The 21,408-nt window shown below is 34.2% G+C and overlaps 1 protein-coding gene across 1 annotated transcript in view; it reads right to left on the bottom strand.

Annotated features, from left to right (window-relative positions):
• LOC109830885 (pentatricopeptide repeat-containing protein At3g18020) overlaps positions 1,536–21,408 on the bottom strand; it is a gene marked incomplete at its 5' end in the record, with an annotated part of 37,467 nt that continues 17,594 nt past the window's right edge. The window contains 4 exons of the mRNA XM_020398243.1: positions 1,536–1,818; positions 4,005–4,118; positions 10,699–10,840; positions 10,936–11,012. The remainder of the gene's footprint in view (positions 1,819–4,004; positions 4,119–10,698; positions 10,841–10,935; positions 11,013–21,408) is intronic.

Here is a 21,408-nt window from a genome sequence, read left to right on the forward strand (position 1 = left end):
TATTTATTCATATAAAATAGATAATGAGGGTATAAAATTGTAATAAAATATGATTATCAGTTACCCCACACCTAAACTTTTGCTAGTCCTCTAGCAAAGAAAATAAAAAGAAAATCCTAACTCACTTTCGCAGGAATCGCGGTTGTATTTAGCGCATACAACAAGCCTTTAAACCCCTAGGTTACCCTAGTGGACGAGTTGTAGTCTCGTGAGGGTTTGCAGTGAATATACCCACAAAATTCGGTCAACTTGCCAAATTAAAGAAGTCAGTAAATAACTAAATTCACTTGATAACTTTTAGATAATCTAATTGGAGCCAGTTATCACTCAAGAAAACATTTTTATATATAACTCTAAGGTATATTTTTAAGAAAATCTTCTCATTGTAGCAATACAAAACCAAGCCAAACTTAGAAATTTAATTTAAAAGTTTTGAAAAGAACATGCTAACTCTTTGTTTTAAATAATTTTCAAGTTGCTTGATTTAAAATATTTTCCAAGACCATATATACAACTATAAAACATTTATTAGTTTTTTTAACTCTTTCTTCCTTGGTGATTTTTTCTACATATATGTATGCTTGGTACCAAAAATAAATTTTGTGCTTGGTAGTGAGGTGGCACAATCCCCTCCACTTATTCAAATGGGGGACCACATTCACATGGGTTGAGGAGTGCATGTGAATATGCAACCATTTGAATGAGTGGAAGGGACTATGCCACCTCATTTTTTATCCATAAAGAGAATTAGCAAACAGCCCTCTATTCCCAAAGAGCATAATAAAAAGAAACCCAATGATTTAAAAATAAATTTCACGTAACAGGTTAAACCAATTAATCTTTCCTTTCCCTAAAAAAAGGGTTTTAATTAACTGGCTTAGATTTTGTTATTCATGGTTTTCGACAGGCGAAGTCTATAGGCACGGCAAGGCTACTAGACTTGAGCCTGCGCGCGTGCTTGCAGCCTGTGACTCCAAAAAGCCACAGAGACCTCACCGGGTCAAGAAAAAAAAAAGGGAAAAGCTTCACATCCATGATATCGGGCGGTGCCGACCCACTAGCCCAGTAAGCTGTCCAATGACAGCGCGCCACGCCAGACGACGGAGACTCGCTTTGGCAATGTTGGGAAAAGCCAGCGCTAGCTATGGGGAATAGGGAGTGAGATGAGAATTTGTTTACCTGCTAAAGGGGGGAGGATCTCAAGTGGGGCGAGGAAATTAGAGAGGAGATGCTTTCCAAACACTTTTGCGCCTGCTTAAGAACAAAAGTATTAATTGAATTCGTTGCATTAATTATGACAAAGGTCATGAAACGCATCATCTTGTCCGTGGACTATTTTTGTTTAACCTGATCCCCTCTCAAAAACAAATCTTTGGAGATTAGGATTGGCTAATAATGAAGGAATGGCTTTGATTAAGACAAGCACTTTGGTCCAGTGGGCGGTGGATGAGCACTTTTAAGAACAAGAAAGCCAACTCTTTAAGAGTGACAGAAGAAGTTAAACATGTCCCAAACTGATCCAGAGTTTACCAGGATCCGCTTCAAAATGAAAGCTCAAACTCATGACAGAGGTGTATCTAGCATGCGTATCTGATGAATTATCTCATGAATTTGCTCGTAATAATGCTATACAAATTCATCTGAAACACGTACGACTCATCATAAAACTCAATTCAGAGATGTACCCTATGTTTATCATGACAAAGTAAGCATACGATACCTCCTGAAGAAGATTCAATTCTCATAGAACTAGTACTCAGTTTCCGAAAACGGCTAGTGCTTGATTGTGCTTTATGGAAATACTGGACTCAAATTTCCCTATAATACAAATGGAAAAGAACAAAAAGATAAAAAGTCTTGCTATAGACGAGCAATCCTTACAAGAATAGCAAATATGCCGACTACCAAAAGATTGCTATATATACTGTATAATAATTATGCATCAATATAATAGTAGGGTGATCAGGTGCTAAGGACAATAGAATAATCACCTTACCCACGTAAGCAAAAATGTTATAGAACAAAAGTATGCTGAGGAGAGAGAGAGATCAGCCTATTTGACAGTGCTAAATACATTTTCTTATAAAACTAAAAAAAAAATTGTAAAAGGTCAGTGTCCAGTCTTAAAATAATAATAATAAACAGGTAGACACACACATACACAACAAGAAGAACAACAAAGAGAAAGGAGGTAATTGGATTAATGCTTGTTAGTTTCTACTCGCAAAAACATTAAATAACTGAGTTGTTCCAGTTTGATAAGTTTAGATTGCCCTACATAAGATTATTGAAAAAAAAAAGTATGGTATTCCTAAGGTTATATCATTCTAGAAGCTCTATGGCAAAAGATTCTGTAGTCCAAAGAACAAGAAAACCTAAACTCTAAAAATATCATGAACTAAAGAAAAAGAAAAGATCGTTATCGAGCTCCGGTAAAAGGAATTCATAGGGGCAAGCGTGCCTGAGTTAGTTGAAAACATAATGCCACCACCCACTGTGAGCTATTTCCCCAAAACTTAACTATCTCAGTGGACCACTTCATGATCTCATGCTAACCTCCCTCCCAACTTTTAATAACGCCCTCAAATGAGGGTAAAATACTAGTTATTCCATCCTAAGAAATAAAGCTCAAGCCAATTGCCTTAGACATAGGAAACTATGAAATATGCATGATGAGTACATGAAGTAGGGAACAGACCAAGACTTGTCGCAGAAAACATAGGTGTAGAAGATAAATATAGGTTCCGAATATAAAGGAATTAGGGTTCCTTTCATTGATAAGTTTTAACACAAACGATATGCAAGACAACAAACATGCCAACATCTGAATAGAGTGTATGAAATGCTAAAAGAGAAACAAAAAAACAGATATCATGTTGGGGATTCGTCCTATCGACAACCTGTCAAATGAACCCTCTCGCGGAACGCACCCTCCGGATCTTGTGTTGAAAGAAAGCAAGAAGAAATCACAGCAAATAAAAGAAAACTTTGCAAGGAAAAAATAAAAGAGAGAACACCAAAATTTTAACGAGGTTCGGCAACTTGCCTACGTCCTCGGGAGCCTCACAAGCAAATAAAAGAAAACTTTGCAAGGAAAAAATAAAAGAGAGAACACCAAAATTTTAACGAGGTTCGGCAACTTGCCTACGTCCTCGGGAGCCTGGAAAAAATAAAAGAGAGAACACCAAAATTTTAACGAGGTTCGGCAACTTGCCTACGTCCTCGGGAGCCTCACAAAAAAATTTCCTTTAAATATTAAAGAAGATTACAAAGCTTGCAAGAGATGATCTCAAACTCCTTAAGATCACTAAAAAAAAACTCTCTTTTTATTTCTCAAGGCGCGAGATTTTTCTCTGAAAAATCGCCGCTCAAGACACTGCAAAAATCGCCACCAAAATCTCTACAGGAAATGCTCTACCAAAAGTCGCGTTTAAGTGGCGGTCAGGGTTCCCTATTTATAGGGAAACCCTAGGTCAAAAACAGATTAGAAATCTGTCTTTTCTGCGAGTTCGCCTGACATGCGGATTCGCTTAAACACTCAAAGCTAGCCTGACTTGTGAAGTCTGCCTGAACACACAAGTTTGCCTGACTCATGTTCGCCTGAACATAGTCACGTTCGCCTGACTTACAAGTTCGACTGATCTTGGAGTTCGCCTGCATTTAGGGTACCCTGAGCTCAGCTTCGCTTGAGCACTTGAAGTTCGCCTATACTTGGAGTTCGCCCGCACTTAGGGTTCGCCTGAACTCAGCTTCGCCTGTGATTCAAGTTCGTCTGAACTTAGCTTTGGGCTTCGCCTGAACTATCAAGTTCACCTGATTTCTTAATTTAGGGAAATCTTTCCTTTGTGTGCTTGTTCTAAGATTTGGGTCTACACTCCCAAAACCAACAGATTTCAAGAGGCACAGACAGATTAATGTGATAATTTTATTGTGCTTCAAATTTATGATCACGGAAAATTAAGGCTAATCTTGTTTTTGGAATAAATATAATGTAACGTACTGACCTCTGAATGAAATTTGGAATGAAATCCTTGATATGCCAATGGATAAAAGAGGCTTTTTATTTTTTATTTTCTTAATCACACCTCCCATGTTAACTGCAAATCATAGATATATCCCTGCACAAAAGTAAATAAATTAAAAAATAAAACATTTTATCCTGAACTTTCCAAGATATTTAATCCACAACGCAATGACGCCAAACTTGTTTCTTCTAGGTCAGCATGATTGGGTTTGCATTAAAACCAATCATAAAATACTATTCTATGTGTTGGTGTCAAGACTCGAGTCCCTGCGCAAATGAATGTGGGAGATAAGCGTCATCATGAAGGATTAAACTCATGGACTGGGGAACAACTCTCAACATCAACTATAGCAGCAGGAGTCTTAGAGGAAATGATAAGGTAAATATATAGATCCACTAATTACTAGTGACCATAAGCATACTTTAAGCATATGCAACTTCCAAGAACTTACCAATATCCCTGAAAATTTGAAGCTCTCTAATGTTTAACTATTGCTGTGGAAATAACACAAGAAATACAGATTGGCATTTGCTAAATATGCTTTTGATGTCAACTACAATAAGATTGACCTCAGTGGTGAACCTTATGATGATTTTTTTTTGGAAAAAATGAATCCAGCTCTGTGAATTTCTGTTTCCACCATTCATCTACCCACTTAAAATTTAGGAGAATGGATGGCAACCCACTGAAATGGTTCCTTTAACAAGTGATGAGATTCCGTAACACTGTGATGAATCATTCGAAAAACGTTCAAATTGAAACTACATATATTGCAAGAGTATATAATAAGCTTCACTTTGAAATTTAGCAACCAGAACAAGCCAAAAATGCGCACATCATACTAAAGAAGGTGGTGAAGTTGAACAACAGAATCATGTTCTGTGTTTTCTTTTTTCAAGTTAGTCCTGTTTTATTATGGACAAATTTTCAAAACCAACATATTTAGAAATTTAATCCCAGAAAACAACCCATTTCAAACTTAATTGCAAAAACCGACCTAGTTTCAGCCTTGGCGCTGAAACCAGGTCGGTTTTTGTGAAAAAACTTCGGAAACTTCATGAGAGTTGAACTCCCGTGAAGTTTAGTAAAACTGATAAACTTCACGGGAGTTGAACTCCCGTGAAGTTTAGCGTGAAGTTGAACTCCTGTGAAGTTTAGCAGTTCAAAAAAAATTTGAACTACGAAACTTCACGGGAGTTCAACTCTCGTGAAGTTTAGCAGGTTTACTAAACTTTACGGGAGTTCAACTCCCGTGAAGTTACGGATAAATTTTTTCAAAAACCGATCTGGTTTCAGCTCCAGGGCTGAAACCGGGTCGGTTTTTAAATTTTTTTGCAAAAGCAGTCGTTTTTTGAAAATAAATAGTGAAAGGGGTTGGTTTTGAAAATTTGTTCGTTTTATTATACTGGAAGGACCGCTGGGTTTATAGTTGATTCAAGTTTGAGAGCATCATGTCGGACTTGTTATAACATTATATCACAAATGAAAGAATATCACATGTTGGTTATAACACGAGTGAGGATCGATGATGATTTTCCATCTTTTCCCCCAAACGGCATACAGGACTGGCTTTTGAACCTCAACGGTTAAGCTTTGTTCTATGCATTTACTTTCATAAAAAAATGCATATTATTCTTTGGGTCATCATACATGGTAATCTCAATCACTATAACAAGTATCACCATAGTTTATTAGAATTACAACATTATCTTTTCAAACTTATGCTTCAGACATCTAGCTTTTGGACTGTTTGGTTTGATGCAAATAGCAACGGTAATTGCAGTTTGCAAGTAAGTACATCAGTTGTAATGTTTATTTTACTGCACTTATGGGTTTTTTTTGTTTTGTTTTTTTTTTTTTTTTGCAGTTGTAGATGCAGAAGGAACTGCTTTTCGCAAAAATAGCTTGCAATCAATTTGGCTGCAATGTGTCTGGTCATTTTTTTTTTTTTTGCAATTGAAGATGTAGCTAAGTATGCCTGTTATGCCTGGTTGCCAGATGTTTTTTGGATGGAGAGACAGAGAGAGGGAGAGGGAGAGAGAGAGTTTTTGCAAACTGTGATCATTACATTTGAAAAAAAGACTAGTTCTACTGAAACATATAGCTGCAACAGCAATTGATATGTCGTTTTGCAAACTGCAACTACATTTATAGTTGTAATTTACAGTTAATCTAACAAATAAAGCAATTTCATTTTATGCCATATAAAAACTTTGGTCAATTCATTTTGTAGACATGTAAAGAAGTCCAAGCGTCTAACATATCCAACTCCCACCACTTTGTACCATCCAACCCACTTATCTTAGTCAATCTAGAAGAAACAAAAACACTGATTCTGTGGCCCATGCTGTACATTATGTCCATGGCAACTTCGCAATTACTAGCCTACATTTGCCTACTTGCTCCCCCTTCTTGCTTAAATACCAGCCCTCGCTCCATCCACCATCCCTCCTTCAGGCACCCTCACAATTCGGTAACCTCTTGAGTTAAATTTTCCTTTCTCTCCTCTTAATTTCCAAGTCCAATTTAAGTATAGTAACATGGGTAACTGCTTAGTTCTTGAAGCGGAGGCGAGCAAAGTCAAGAGGATGGACGCAGAGATCTTGAAATATCATCCACCATTGAAAGTTCATCAAGCACCGTCTCCGATTCATCAGCCAAAGAAGACGCAAACCAAGGAGACGAGTGCATGTAGAATAAAGCTGGTTATAAGCAAGCAAGAACTGAAGGAAATACTAGAAAAGGAAGGGCTCACACTTGAGGACATGATGTCTCAAATTCAGAAAGAACCGAGATATCGTTGCAAGAAGGAAAAGGAGAGAAGTGCGTCATGGAAACCTGAACTTGAAAGCATATTAGAAGTGAATGATCTCTCTTAAGGCCTTCTTTTTCTTTTTCCTCCTTTTTTTTAGAGAATAAACATGCATGTAAAAAATAGGAGCCTGGAGGTTTTCTTTCTCTTTTCTTCCCTGTGCTTAGGCAAGAAAAAATAAAGATAACCAATGAATACTAGAATGGAGTCAGATTGATGCTTACATAGTCTTATTTCTTTTGGAATTTTGTTTAATTAAAATAAAAATGTAAAAAACAGTAAAAATCCCATAACTTTTTTGTCCTTTTTTTTTATCTCTTGGCTAAGACAGTAAAAGACAAAGATAGGCAATGAAGGATATATTTGAGTGGTGTAAGGTTGATATTCCTATAGTCCATGAATGTAAAAGTTCAAAGCAAAATTTGAGTGGGGTTTACTCTTTGTCTACAAAGGAAAGCAAAATTTGAGTGGGGTTTACTCTTTGTCTACAAAGGACTGTAGTTTGGTCTTCAACTAGTTCAAAAGGTTAATTTCAATAATTTGGGAACCACGTGTTAATTTCTGCTATGCTTTTCTTTTTCTTTCACTTTTTTCTCGGTAATTTGATTATACAATCTCAAGTGGACTGATGCTGACATAAGTAGCAAACTAAAATTCTCTTACGCAATTTGAGGAGTTGCAATTAGGCTGAGCACAGTTTTGATGATCTGAGTCTGCAATGGATATCAGTCTACAAGTACGAGTTAGTTAATTCTAAGCTACAGAAACTCTTTGTCAAGTACCGCTGGAATTCCTAAAATAGCAGGATGATTCATGCATGCTAGTGCATACTGTAGAGAAATAGAAAATGCAAATATTTATTATTCATCTAACGTTAAGCTCTCTTAAATATAGATTAGGAGGATATTATAAAATAGGTATGTGATAAAATCATATCGTCACATCTCACAATATCTCATTTTATCTACTAACTATACTAATACCAAATTATTAACAATGTCTAACACACCCCTTCAAGCAGCTTGTTACCATTGGAAATAAACCACCTAGTTTTAAGAGCTTTGGTAATGTCATCTTTCCCCGGAATAGTTAAACACGTCAGCAATCAGTAAAGTCTTAGTAAAGTGTAGTCACAACCAATAGAAATCCTAGATGGATAAGTAGTGGTGGAGCCAGGAATTTAGGCAAGGAGGTCCAAAAAATAATTAAACATTCACCCATGGCAGTAGATTATACTCAAATCTCTTTTAAAAAAAGTTGTTCCATAATTGAGTCATCATATTAGTCACTTAAATCTTTTAAAATTAGTCCCTCAAATCATGAAATTGCTATCAGGTCCACCAAATTTTCACTTATTTTGAAATTAGTCCCTCCACTCAAGAATATAAATAGCTATTGGAGGGATTAATTTGAAAATTTTTATGAGAATTGACAGAGCTAATAGTCCACAATCAATAGATTTTACTTGGTAATCACTCCAATTGCTATTTCTACCCTTGATTGGTGGGACTAATTCCAAATAAATTAATAATTGAGAAACCTAATAGCAATATTTGAAGGACTAATTTCAAAATAATCTAAGAATTGAGACCTAATACCCATTTCCATTATTTGAGCGTCTAATTACAAAATATGAAAGATTTAAGGGATTATTATAGAAAAACCCATTACCTATTTGTATTTTTATGAAATTATAAGGAAGGGGGGCTAGGGCTATGACGCCCCCACACTTTAGTCTCACATAGACTAGTGTGAAAAAATGTTAGTGACTTAAATAGAGAAAAGTTCAATGCCTAAGAGTAACTAGTACTAGCATTTTGGTAGTAGATTTAGCCAACATCGAGTTGCTCCCGGTGGGTCTCATGGCTTGCACGTGCCAAAGGGCTTGTGGGTCCAGAACGTGACAAATGGTATCAGAGCAATTGCCAGCAGGAAGTGTGGAGCTAAGTGTTATACGGGGTTAAGTGCTACACCGCGTGAATGTGGTGGGAGTTACCTCTAGAGCCCGAAGGAGCCACCTCTAGAGTTCACATCGCCTGACAATGACACTAGGATGTGCCAATCGTTATGTCGTGATGATGAGGACATCGTCTTTGTAAGGTGGGATGATTGTGATGCTCCCACACTTTAGTCCCACATAAACTAGTGTGAAGAAATATTAGTGGCTTAAATAGAGAAAAGTCCAAGGTCCAAGAGTAACTAGTATTAGTATTTTGGTAGTGGATTTAGCCAACTCGAGTTGCTTTCGGCGAGTCCCACGGCTTGCACACCAACGGGCCCGTGGGTATGGCCCCGCTCTTGCGGGTAAGTCAGTAGCAGTAGAAATCTTAGTCAGGTAACCCAGTAGAAATCCTAGATAGGTAGGCCAGTAGTGAAACTCTAGGCGGGTCAGCCAGTAGAAGCAACGTTAGAATTAACTATGTACTTTTGTACACAACCAACAAAATATGACGAAGAGAGGTATTGCTTACGAATTACGATGAAAAAAATAGCATTGTTGATCGCGAGTACCCCTCAAGCTAGGCATATATAGTATATATGTTTCAGCTTAAGGGGGAATCATGATGAACATTTTTTTTTTTTTTTTGAGATTAGGATTTTTCAAGGAAATGATTTTTTTTATTGAAGTTCAACAAAGATTTAGTGATCAAATGATGTAGAAGCCGAAGATGTTACCAAAACCGCCAATGGGAAGCATAAAGGCGATAAAACCCCTTAGTGGCCTCAAAGGTCAAGGAAGGAGAAAAAAGTCTCTCTAGGATCAAGAAGGTTCTGATACCATCTACAGAAATAGAAAATACAAAGATTTATTATTCATCTAACCCTAACCTCTCTTAAAATAGAGATTATGAGAATATTACAAAATAGGTATGAGATAAAATCATATCTAATTATATCTCACAGTATCTCATATAAATCTACTAAATATACCACTACCAAATTATTAATAATATCTAACACATACATAAAAAAACTTGTCAGTTCCACATACCAGAAAAAATCAAGTATAAGAGTAAGCTAATGACACATCAACATGAAAGTTCGCAAATTTGAACAAATCAATGAGAAAAGGAACTAATCATCTTCTAGAAGGATGATGCAACTTAAAAACCAATACTTGTCTTGGAAATTCATTAACTGTTAGATATGTGAATAAAGAACTTACTGGAAGATACTAATTAAGAATCATCTTCTAGAATATTGATTGCTTAATTTAAGACATGATACTTGGGAACAACTCAGTTGTTGCCCATAATAAATCTAATATATGATTAGACCTCAGTATATAAAATGATGTATATGGGCCTAATGCGAATATTACATTCTGTCGTGTATCTTGTTCAGTTTCAAGTAACCTCATTTGGAGAGTACCTAACTATGAAGATGTTTTAGGCAGCTCTTATCACCATCACTCGCCTTAATCTACTAGACAACCTGCCTTTTATATAAATTGTGCTACTGTAAATCCTATAAAGCAACACTAAGTGCTAACTGGATTGTGAGAGTAGAGACCTCCGATTGTATGTCTTAATCTAGGATGGATCCTAAATTCATCAGGGAAATTTTTGATTATAAACGATTTACGCAATTAACTAGTCTAATGTTGGTGTTGTATAAGAACACAAATAATAAGTTTTGGCTGCATGCCATAGTAAATTATTGTTGGATATCTTAAGTTACAAGGTATATGTGCAAATAGAATATACATATATATGCTTAATGTAAAACTAGAGCTTACATTCTTTATATGAATAAATAGTTTACTTTGCAGCAGTTCACTAACCATACATGCTCGTCTATATGAGTATATATTAAACTAAGCAGTATTAACAGTTTTATACGATATGAGCAGTTTTGTACCTGGAGGTTCTTACTAGTGCTCCATATATGATCATGAGAGGCTGCCTAGCAGAGTACAACATCAATCTCTATTCATCACTCTGGTCAACTTTGAATACCATTTCATTGTGAGATGTAAAAGGAAGTGCATGGGAGGATTAAACTGCAGAATAAACAAGCAGAAGATTTGAGGTGTTTCAGATCCCATATGCTCTCAAGTTACACCTGTGAGACTTCAACAGTTGCATTATATTTTACCGTAAAATGTTGTTCGCTTCTGATAGTATCATATAGTTCGTATTCCCTTCTTTTTACATCTTCATCCGTGACAAAGCCTGATAAACATTGGAAAGTCAGTATAGTCACAGTCTTGAACCCACCAATTGACAGAGTAACACAACATACTCTCTGTAGCATATTAAACTAGAATATTACGAAGGTGAGTAGTGCAATATAATTAGTATTTAAAAATCATAAACAACAAAATCTTTTCATTATATTCTCACAAGTCACATTAGAACTTAAAATACTACTATCATATAGAAACCATCTTCTCGTAGTCAAGCCTAATAGTTCTCTTCATCTCCTCATCGAAAGTAAAACCAATTGTTAGATAAAATTCCTTTTGCATCATTTCACTAATTCCACCCTCATACTCAAGGACATGCTCAGATATCTAGATCCTTCATGTATACTTAAAGCTATCTAGATAATAGTTCACAAGCCTATAGAAGCATGTTCAACCTTCCAACTGCAGATTTCAAGACCAACTTAAAAACTAAAATGGTAATACACCTTCTTCCTTTTAATCATCTGGGCTTTGACCCTATCACTTCCTCTTTATACATTCACTTCAAGATATTCTCAAAATGATAAGTAGGGAACATGCAAACACACCGACTCTGAAAAGATAAGTTTAGAGGAATAATTTAGATTCCACATGTAAAGAACTGGAGGTTCTTTTGCATTAGTAAGTAATCACGAAACAAGTTTATAACGCAGCGTGGAAGTAATAAAGCTTGGAATTCACCAAGTGTTGTTTTTTGAATCCACAAAAAACGATCTTTGAATGCACGAAGAGAATATAATAAAGAGGAATTTATTGATGAAAATTTATAACTATAGGGTTTACAATCCTCTTCTTAAATAGAAAAACAAAGTAGACTCCTGCTAGTTCCCGAATTTTACCAAAAATAAAAATGACAAAACTATCCTTTACGATTGAGGAAACAAATCGGTTCAATTCAAAATCAAACTAATTTTGTTTCCTAATCAAAATAAACTCCTAAACATTAGCCTATAATAGTAAAAAAACTGACAATCTTTCAATCTAGAGGGAATTTCGCAAAACAGACAGCGAGAAACCGAACACGATAAGTTTGGTTTACTCCGTCTCAAAAAAGTACACGATTTTCAATATACAATTCTTCCAATTCCGAAGTACAGCTTAGGAGATGTGACCCGTACTTTGTTGCAAGTCATTTTTCTCTATCAAACCCTTGTTTGCGCTTCTAACTGTCCAGTTTCTTCATGAATATATCCATAGTGCGTTTTACATCAGTTTACACCGAGTTACAGAAATCCAAAAGATCTCTAAGAGAACACTACTGGTAGACAAGGTAACAAACACGACAACATCTAAATATGTTGTAATGAATGCTAAAAAGAATAAACACCAAAAGATATATCAACAGGCACAGAAGTTCTGCGAGATGCATGCATGCAGTGTGTGTGTCCTCTCCTCCATCTACCCAGTAATCCCCACGAGCTAGCTCTATCGTATCAAGGCTAAAACAGTCCTGATCACGATTGGTATCAGAACCAAGTTAGCCGATGATGGAGTCAGCCTGATGTGGTGTCTTTATAAAAATCCGAGACATAATTCAGACAACACAAAAATCTTTCTAATTGTTTAATTTCTTTTATTTCATCAGGAAATTTATCAACAAAGGCAATGACTCTATGGATAGGAGAAATGATACCTTTATCAATAGAAATCCTAAAAATTGTATTTTTGTTTGAAAAAGTTTTATTTTTCTAGCTGAGACTACTAAACCATTACTTTTAATGATTTTAAAGAAGATATGTAAATGTTTCCTATGTTGATCGATATTTTTAGAAAAAACAAGTACATCATCCATGTAAACAATAATGAAGGAAGTGTAAGGATTAAAAATTTTATTCATTATTTTCTGAAATTCAGATGGGGCATTTTTTAAGCCAAACGGCATAACATTCCATTCATAGTGACCAAATGGGATAGTAAAAGCTGTTTCATAACGATCCATTTCAGCAATTTGTACTTGCCAAAATCCTGATTTCATATTAAATTTTAAAAATAATTTTGCTCCTTATAATCGCTTGATTAGATCTTTGCTTGTTTGGGAAAGGATAATGAATCCATTGTAAAACTTTATTAAGAGATTTAAAGTTGATAACTAATCTAGGAACGCCTCTTTCAAGTTCAACAGCATTTTCAACATAAAAAGCTACACAACTCTAAGGAGAAGAACTGAGCCTGATCAAATTTTTATTTTATAGATCAAAATTTTCTTGTTTACATATTTCTAAGTCGCTGACTCATTTGTATCGGGCGAGCTTTGGTAGGAATTTTATTTTTAAAAAAATCTTTTTCATAAGGAAGGTTGACAACATGTTTTTTTCTAAACCAAAAAGCATGAGGAAATTCAGAACAAACTTCATTTCTAAGTTTTTCATGGAATAGTTTTAATCTTTCAGTAAATTAGTTTTCATTAATTTATCTTCCAAAATTTTCTAATTTGATTTCATCAGAAATATCTTGAAGGAATTTTTCTTTATAAGATAAGGAAGAGATCAAATGATTAAGATAAGCTTCTTTAGGGGTGTTGATAAATTTAATAGTATATTTAAACCCATTAGTATAAAAATTGAGTCATTCATCATCTACAGAAAAAGGTTTAAGTAAATTAATGAAAGGAGTACCAAGAATAATACATTGTCTTAAATCTTTAACCAAAAGAAATGATATTTTTAAACATAAGCCTTGATTGCAGACATGACATCAGAAAGTTTATATTCAACACTAAGACTTTGACCACTTGCAGAACTAACTCCATGAGTTATTTTTTCAAAGTATTGAGAAGGGATAATGCCTTCTCTAATACAGTTTAGATCTACTCCAGTGTCTATTAAAGCAGTATCTTTGACAGTGAAACTAGATTGAATTTTGAGGATAATTTCGTATTTCCACTTTTGTTTAATATATTTTTCTATGGTACTAATTTTATTAGAATATTCTATGTTATTTGGCTGGGATTTTAAGATATTTATTTCTTGCTTAAGATTTTTAAGCTGAAATTTGACTTTTTTTTGTTCCCTTTTAAGGTCTTCAATAGATGCGTTTTTATTAGACTGAAATTGTAAAATAGAAGAGTCATTTCTTTTTTTTAGTCATCTCAAGATATTTTTTAACTGTAATCCCTTTTGTTGAGGATCAATAATAGTATTAATGGTCTCAAGAATGAATTGTTCATGTTCATCTAGGATGTTCAATTCAGAAAAACTATTAGAAGATGTTGTAGATGAATCAAAACTATTTTCTTTATCAGAAGTGTAGAGAGATTATCACACTCATCATTGGATGAAGAATTATTAAGATTTAAAGCATTAATAAGTTTTTCAATTTCTTCGTTAGTAAAGTTATTGGATTTTAATATTAACTCATTAACCTTCTTTTTAATGTCCTTTTGAAAAAATTTGTTAGCATAATGTCCTTTTTTTTACATTTATAACATGTAGGAGTTTTTGCAGTATTTTTTCTAACGTTCCTTTTAGGAGGTTTTCTTTCAATTTTATTATTTCTAGGATTTTGTGTTTTTCGTTAATTCTTAGGATTATTTTTTATTCTTGAATTTTCCATTTGAAAACTAAACTGATAACAAAAATTTCTCAATTCTCTTTTACCTAAGAGGTTTTGATTTTTTAGTTGGTTTTTAATTTTAACATCGTTGCAAAGTTTTAAACCAATAGTGTTGACCTTTTGGACTAATTCTCTGAATGAGATTTGATCATAGAGAATGTGGCCATTACATTGTTCTTTATGAGATTCTCTAACTTTTTCGGCAAATAATGATGGAAGGCCAGAAATGAAATTTTCTTTTCAAATGGGATTATTACAATCATGTAGTTGGTAAATTTTTGACAGAAAAACAACTTTATACCATTTAAAGTCTGTAAGGGTTTTACATCTAAAATTTATGAGTTGTTCTCTGACTTTATCTTGGAGACTATCAACAAGACCTTAAAAATGATGATATATTGCCACTAGCAGGGCATAGACTGCATCATTAATTACTTGTCTTGTCTTATCAAGAATTGGTTCTCCGAGTTGAGTTTTTTTAATAACTATTTAGAATGTTATGTTGTTGTGATTCGGTAAGGTACCGATCCCACCCACCTTGCAATTGACCAGAAAAGGATGAACATAAGCCGCTGAAAATGTCTTTTTCGGGATTACCTTGTTGTCTACAAGCATTGGCATATATAAGCATTTCTTGTAAAAAATATATTATTTGATATTCAGTATAACCGTCAAGATTCCATTCAACTAAAGAATTACCAACAAAACTTGTTTTATGGTTATTAATTTCTTCAAATTGCATATCAACAGAAGCAGGTTTCCTATAGTAATTTTTTGTATTATTTGAAGAGTATGGATGTTTTTTAATATTCTGAATCATTAGAGGTTTGTCAAAATCATGATCTGACTTATAATTAGACATTTCATCGAATTGAGTTCCAAGATCGGATAGGACATTGATAGCACGGGATTTTCCTTTATTCATATCTTTTAATCTCTTAGTTAATTCTTCATTAAGATCATTCATTTGTTCACCAAGTCTAAAGGGTTTATTATTTTCTAATTTGATATTGTTGGTGAAAGTCTGAGGAGAAAAAGGTGATATAACTATTGGGTGAGTCAAAGGTCTCTTTATGTCAAGAATCATATCTTCAATTCTATCTATTTGTTTCCCTATCGTCTGAAGGTGAATATTAGCAAAATTATTTTGTTCAGTCACAAGGGCAATACTATCTTGTCTAGCTATGTTAAGTAGATTCAAGAGTTGTGATGGGGGTAGCTTTAACATTTTCTTTTCCTACTTTTATTGGTTCAAAGGGTGGATGTAAATATTCTATTTCTTTATCTTTATTTGTTTTCCATGTATTGGATATTGTTTTTAAAAGGCATGTGTTATTTTCAATAGGTAAATGTTTAAGAGAGTGTTTTAGATCTTCTAAATATATATCTTCATACCATAAGAAAAAAGGTATATTTTGCTTGATAGTTCGCATGAAGTCATAGTATAAGGCTCTAATGGATGATCTAAAATCTTCTTCGTATATTTGAAAAAACCACTCCTTTTTGTCTCTATTTTTTTGAGAGTTAAAATCTTGCCTTAGGAATTCTTTATCGATCTCAAAGGATGGTTCATTATTGAAATCTTCAATAACATTTATACTTGTTGACTTAAGATTGTATTTAATCTCTTTAGGTTTTTCTTTGTTATCAGAAAGATGTAATTTTTTAGAGTTTACAATTCTGACATATAGAATTTTTATATCTGAGGGAGGATAGCTTAGAAACTTAGACATCTTAAGAAAGACTTTAAAAACTTAAATAATACGATCCCAATCCAATTTCATAATCCAAGGGAGACCAAATTCCATTGATATTTGAAGCATATCTTGTGGAGATAAGTTTTTTCCTTGTTTTTTAAGGATTTCTTTTGGCATTATCTCTTTAATGGCTCCAAATTTAGCATAGAAGGTTTCAATAAACCAATTTGGTAGACTCATTTGATTCATAAATCATATCCACCATGAATATTTTCCCAGATGATTTTGAATATGCAGAACATGTTCCCAAGCAGCTTGATAGTCCCAATAGTTGTATGGAACTTTAGAAAAAATGCTGCAAAGGCTCCTACATGTTATAAATGTAAAAAAAGGACATTATGCTAACAAATGTTTTCAAAAGGATATTAAAAAGAAGGTTAATGAGTTAATATTAAAATACAATAACTTTATTAAGGAAGAAATTGGAAAACTTATTAATGCTTTAAATCTTAATAATTCTTCATCCAGTGATGAGTGTGATAATCTCTACACTTCTGATAAAGAAAATAATTTTAATTCATCTACAACGTCTTCTAATAGTTCTTCTTTCATATGAGATTAATTATCTCTATCCATACTCCAACAAAATCTCATTAACCTCTCATGAGATGTTCCAAATCCTTAGAATACCAGAATATATCCAACAAAATATTTACAGGGAACGTCTTAACAGAGAACAATTATGGGCCAAACTAAATCTTTTTACCTCAAGATGTTCAAGATTTATTAAGGTATAAGTTGAAGATGACAATATCCTTTTTCTTCTATACAATCACAAGGAATTCACACTTCCTAATACGACATGTAACTCTCCCAGATTCGCGATAAGTCTTCCTGATATTCCTCTTTATATCCCACATATAGACGCTGGACTTGTCTATGAATTGAGAATCTCAAAAGAGCCACCATTCTTCTACAATCCAATGCGGTTTAAAGGTATATATATATATATATATATATGAGATAGATACAAATGTGATTAGGCCCACATGAGTTGTCACATCGAAAGGTGTGGGTCTCACCACTTTATCTTTTAGTAGCTCATTTTGGTATATGAGCCACCATCTCAGAGACCCACTTTATCTCTTGGTAGCTCATTTTGGTAAACGAGCCGCCACCTCACAACCAGCAAACCCATGTGTCTGTGAAAGAGAGAGAGTAAATCTATAATAAACTTAAGTGGATATGAGCTCGTCCATAATATTTTTACCCTTTGATTTTGCTTTGAGATTCATGCTACACATCAAACTATTTTAGCCTTCATCCTGAATTATCCAAAATATTTAATTCTCAAAAGAGGAAAGGCCAACTCTTTTACTGCTTACAATGACACCAAACTTGTTTCTACCATGTTACCATGATTGGGTTTGCATTAAAATTAATCATACGCTACTATTGCTATGAGTTGATGCCAAGTCCCTACATAAAAACATGTGGGAAATAAATGTTATCATGAAGGATTAAACTCATGGACTCAAACTATTTTAGCCTTCATCCTGAATTATCCAAAATATTTAATTCTCAAAAGAGGAAAGGCCAACTCTTTTACTGCTTACAATGACACCAAACTTGTTTCTACCATGTTACCATGATTGGGTTTGCATTAAAATTAATCATACGCTACTATTTCTATGAGTTGATGCCAAGTCCCTACATAAAAACATGTGGGAAATAAATGTTATCATGAAGGATTAAACTCATGGACTAGGTAATAGCTCTCAGCATCTGCTAAAGCAGAAAGATATTTGAGAAAGGAGATAGTAAATATACAATTCCTCTAACTACTAATGAAAGCATAACTTCCAAATAACTGTCAATCCTTCAAAAATTGAAGCTCTCTGATGTTTAACTCTTACTGTAGAGGAACACAAAAATACTGTTCAGAGTAGCATATGCTAATTATGCTTTCGATGTCAACTATTATATGGTTGACCTCAGTGGCGAACCTTATGATGTTTTTTTTTATGTGGCAAAACTAAATTCACCTCCGTAAGTGTCAGTTTCCAACATTCATCCACCCACTTAAAATTTTAGACAATCAATGGCAACCCACTAAAATGATTCTTTTAACTAGTATGAGATTCTGTAATGTCATGTTAAAGCGTTCAAAGATTTAAATTTAGAACATATTACAAGATTATTAATTGAAACAGTAGGGTTTAGTTTGAGTAGCAATAAATTGAATTTGAGCAACCAGAATATAACAAATTGGTTGGAACAACAGAATCCTGTTCTGTATTTTCTCTTTTCAATATATTAACAACGACTATTAGGTCCATAGTTGACTCAAGTTGGGTGCATAATATAGCACTTGCTAAGTTGCTATAATATAATATCATAGAAGAATATTAGATGTTGATTTGAACACGATGTAAATTGATGACTTTCCATCTTTTCCCCAAACAGGACGATCAACAGGCCTTTGAATCTCAACAGTTATGTTTCTTTTTGTGCCTTTAGTTTCATAAACCTTGCATTGTATTAAGGCCATGATACTTGGTAACCACAATCACTACAACAGGTAGCATCATACTTTATTACAGAGATAACATTGTCTCTTTAAAGTTATATAAACTTCAAATATCTAGCATCTAGAATTCTTTGGTTTATTGCAAATACAATTGCAAGTGCAGTTTGCAATAAAGTATACAGTTGTAATGTTTACTTTACTGCAATTATATACAAACACACACAGTTATAGATGCTAAAGGAACCTCTTTTGGCAAAAATAACTTGTGATCAATTTGGTGTTGTCACTTTTTTCAATTGCAGGTGTAACTGACATGAAAATTGATACTTTTACAACTGTGATCACCCAAAAAAAAAACGACCGTAGTTTTCGCAAAACAAATAGCTGCAACTGTAATTTATATTTCTAAATGCAAACTCTAACTGCAGTTGTAGTTGTAATATGCAATGAACCTAACAAATAAACCAATTTCATTTCCTGACATATTTATTATTGGGAAATGGTTTGAGTTTTATTTTGAGAAAACTACCAATAACACCAGTTTTTCTGGAGAGTTGTACAAATTTCTATTTATCTTTTATATTCATTCTTTGATCATGAAAACTTTACTCAATTGAATTGTTAAGCCCTGTAAACAAGTCTAACCCTCAATATACCCAAATCCTATCACTTTGTCCTGTCCAACCTACTTAGCTCAATCAGTCTAAAAGAAACAAACAACTGATTGCGTGGATCATGATGGGAATATTAGTAGGGGTGCATTCAGTCCGGATATGCCTCGGATATGATACTTACCCCATCCATATCCGCTTACCCATCTTGGATACGGTTACAGATATACCTCGGTAAGGAAAATTCATATCCATATCCGCTAAAATCGGATACGGATACAGATATACATGTGGATATATAAGCAAATATACATACATATACAAAACGGATATGAGAAAACCAGATAGTATTGAAAAAAAATGTAGTTCATGTGATACAAAAGAGTCATTAATATGTGCATTATAACTGAAAAGCTAAGGTTAAACATTTTGATCATCAAAATTAACATCAAATCTATAATCTAAGTATTAAAACTGTCGTAACAGTATGACTAATATGTTCTCGGATATTTTATTTCGGATGCGGATCTGGATATTTCACTACAAAACCATATCCTATCATTTATAGATTTGAGTAACCATATCTGTATCCTAACGGATACGGTTACAGATATTTCCTCGGCTACGGATATGGTTTAACATCCCTAACTATTAGTCGATGGCAACTTTGCAATTACTAAACTACATCTGGACCTTTTCCACCCTTCTCTTTTAAATACAGGTCCTCCCTCACTCCACTAGCCCCCATTCAAAGCTCTCACAATTCAACTACCTCCAAATTAAAATTTTCTCTCTCCTCTTTCCAACTCCATAAATATAGTGACATGGGTAACTGCTTAGTTCATCAGAGACAGTCTCAATTCCTTAGCCAGATCATCTCCGATGCAGGCATGCATCTCAATCCAATGGCTAATATGAAAAGTTGGATAGTTTACCACCTACATCAACCGAAGAAGATGCAACCAAGGAGACGAGTACAGGTAGAATAAATCTGGTTATAAGTAAGCAAGAACTGAAGGAAATACTAGAAAAGGAAGGGCTAAAACTTGAAGACATGGTGCCTCAAATTCAGAAAGAACCTAGACATTGCCATAAGAAGGAAAAGGAGAAAAGTGTGATGTGGAAACCTAAACTAGAGAGCATACTAGAAGTGAATGATCTTTGTTAAAGCCTTATTTTCCTTTTCTTTTTCCTTTTTTGTTAGTTAGTTAGTTTGTTTGTTTGTTTGTGTTAAGATTCGGAGAGAAAAGTGTTTCTTAGAGAGCATTCCCCTCACTCCATACTTTATTATCTATAGAGATGGATTAATTAAAAGTTAGTCTCACAGGCAATGTGAGACTAAACCAATACTAAACTAATATTCTCTTCTAACACTCCCCCTCAAACTGGAGCATATATATCATGTATGCCCAGCTTGTCACAAATAAAGTCAACCCGTGTTCGACCAAGTTGTTTTGTAAGAATGTCTGTCAACTGATATATTGTCGATACATGTTTTGCCTTGATGATTTTGTCCTCGAGCTTCTTACGAATTACATGACAGTCGACTTCAATGTGTTTGGTTCTCTCATGAAACACATGATTTTCAGCAATGTGAATTGCTGCTTTATTATCGCCATATAGATCCAAGAGATATTCTGGAGGGAGACCAATCTCTGTCAATTGGTCTCTGATCCAAACCATCTCTAGCGTCACATTTGCCATAACTCTGTATTCTGATTCTGCACTAGATCGAGACACAATATTTTGCTTCTTACTTTTCCATGACACCAGTGTAAAACTTCAAAAATTTTGAAAATATTATTGTAAATAATAGTAAACGAGTTATATTGTGATTGGTGATTATTCTGGGATGAATGAATCAGTTTGGAATCGATTTAAAATCGATTCGTAGTTTCAGAAGGACTGGTCAGAAGGAATGTTGTTTTTGATCCACCTTCGGGTCGGTCGACCGGTATATTTATCGGTCTACCGATTGGGTCTTTAGGATCT

This window comes from Asparagus officinalis, chromosome 2 (genome assembly GCF_001876935.1).
Source record: "Asparagus officinalis chromosome 2, Aspof.V1, whole genome shotgun sequence".
NCBI classification, from domain to species: Eukaryota; Viridiplantae; Streptophyta; class Magnoliopsida; order Asparagales; family Asparagaceae; genus Asparagus; species Asparagus officinalis.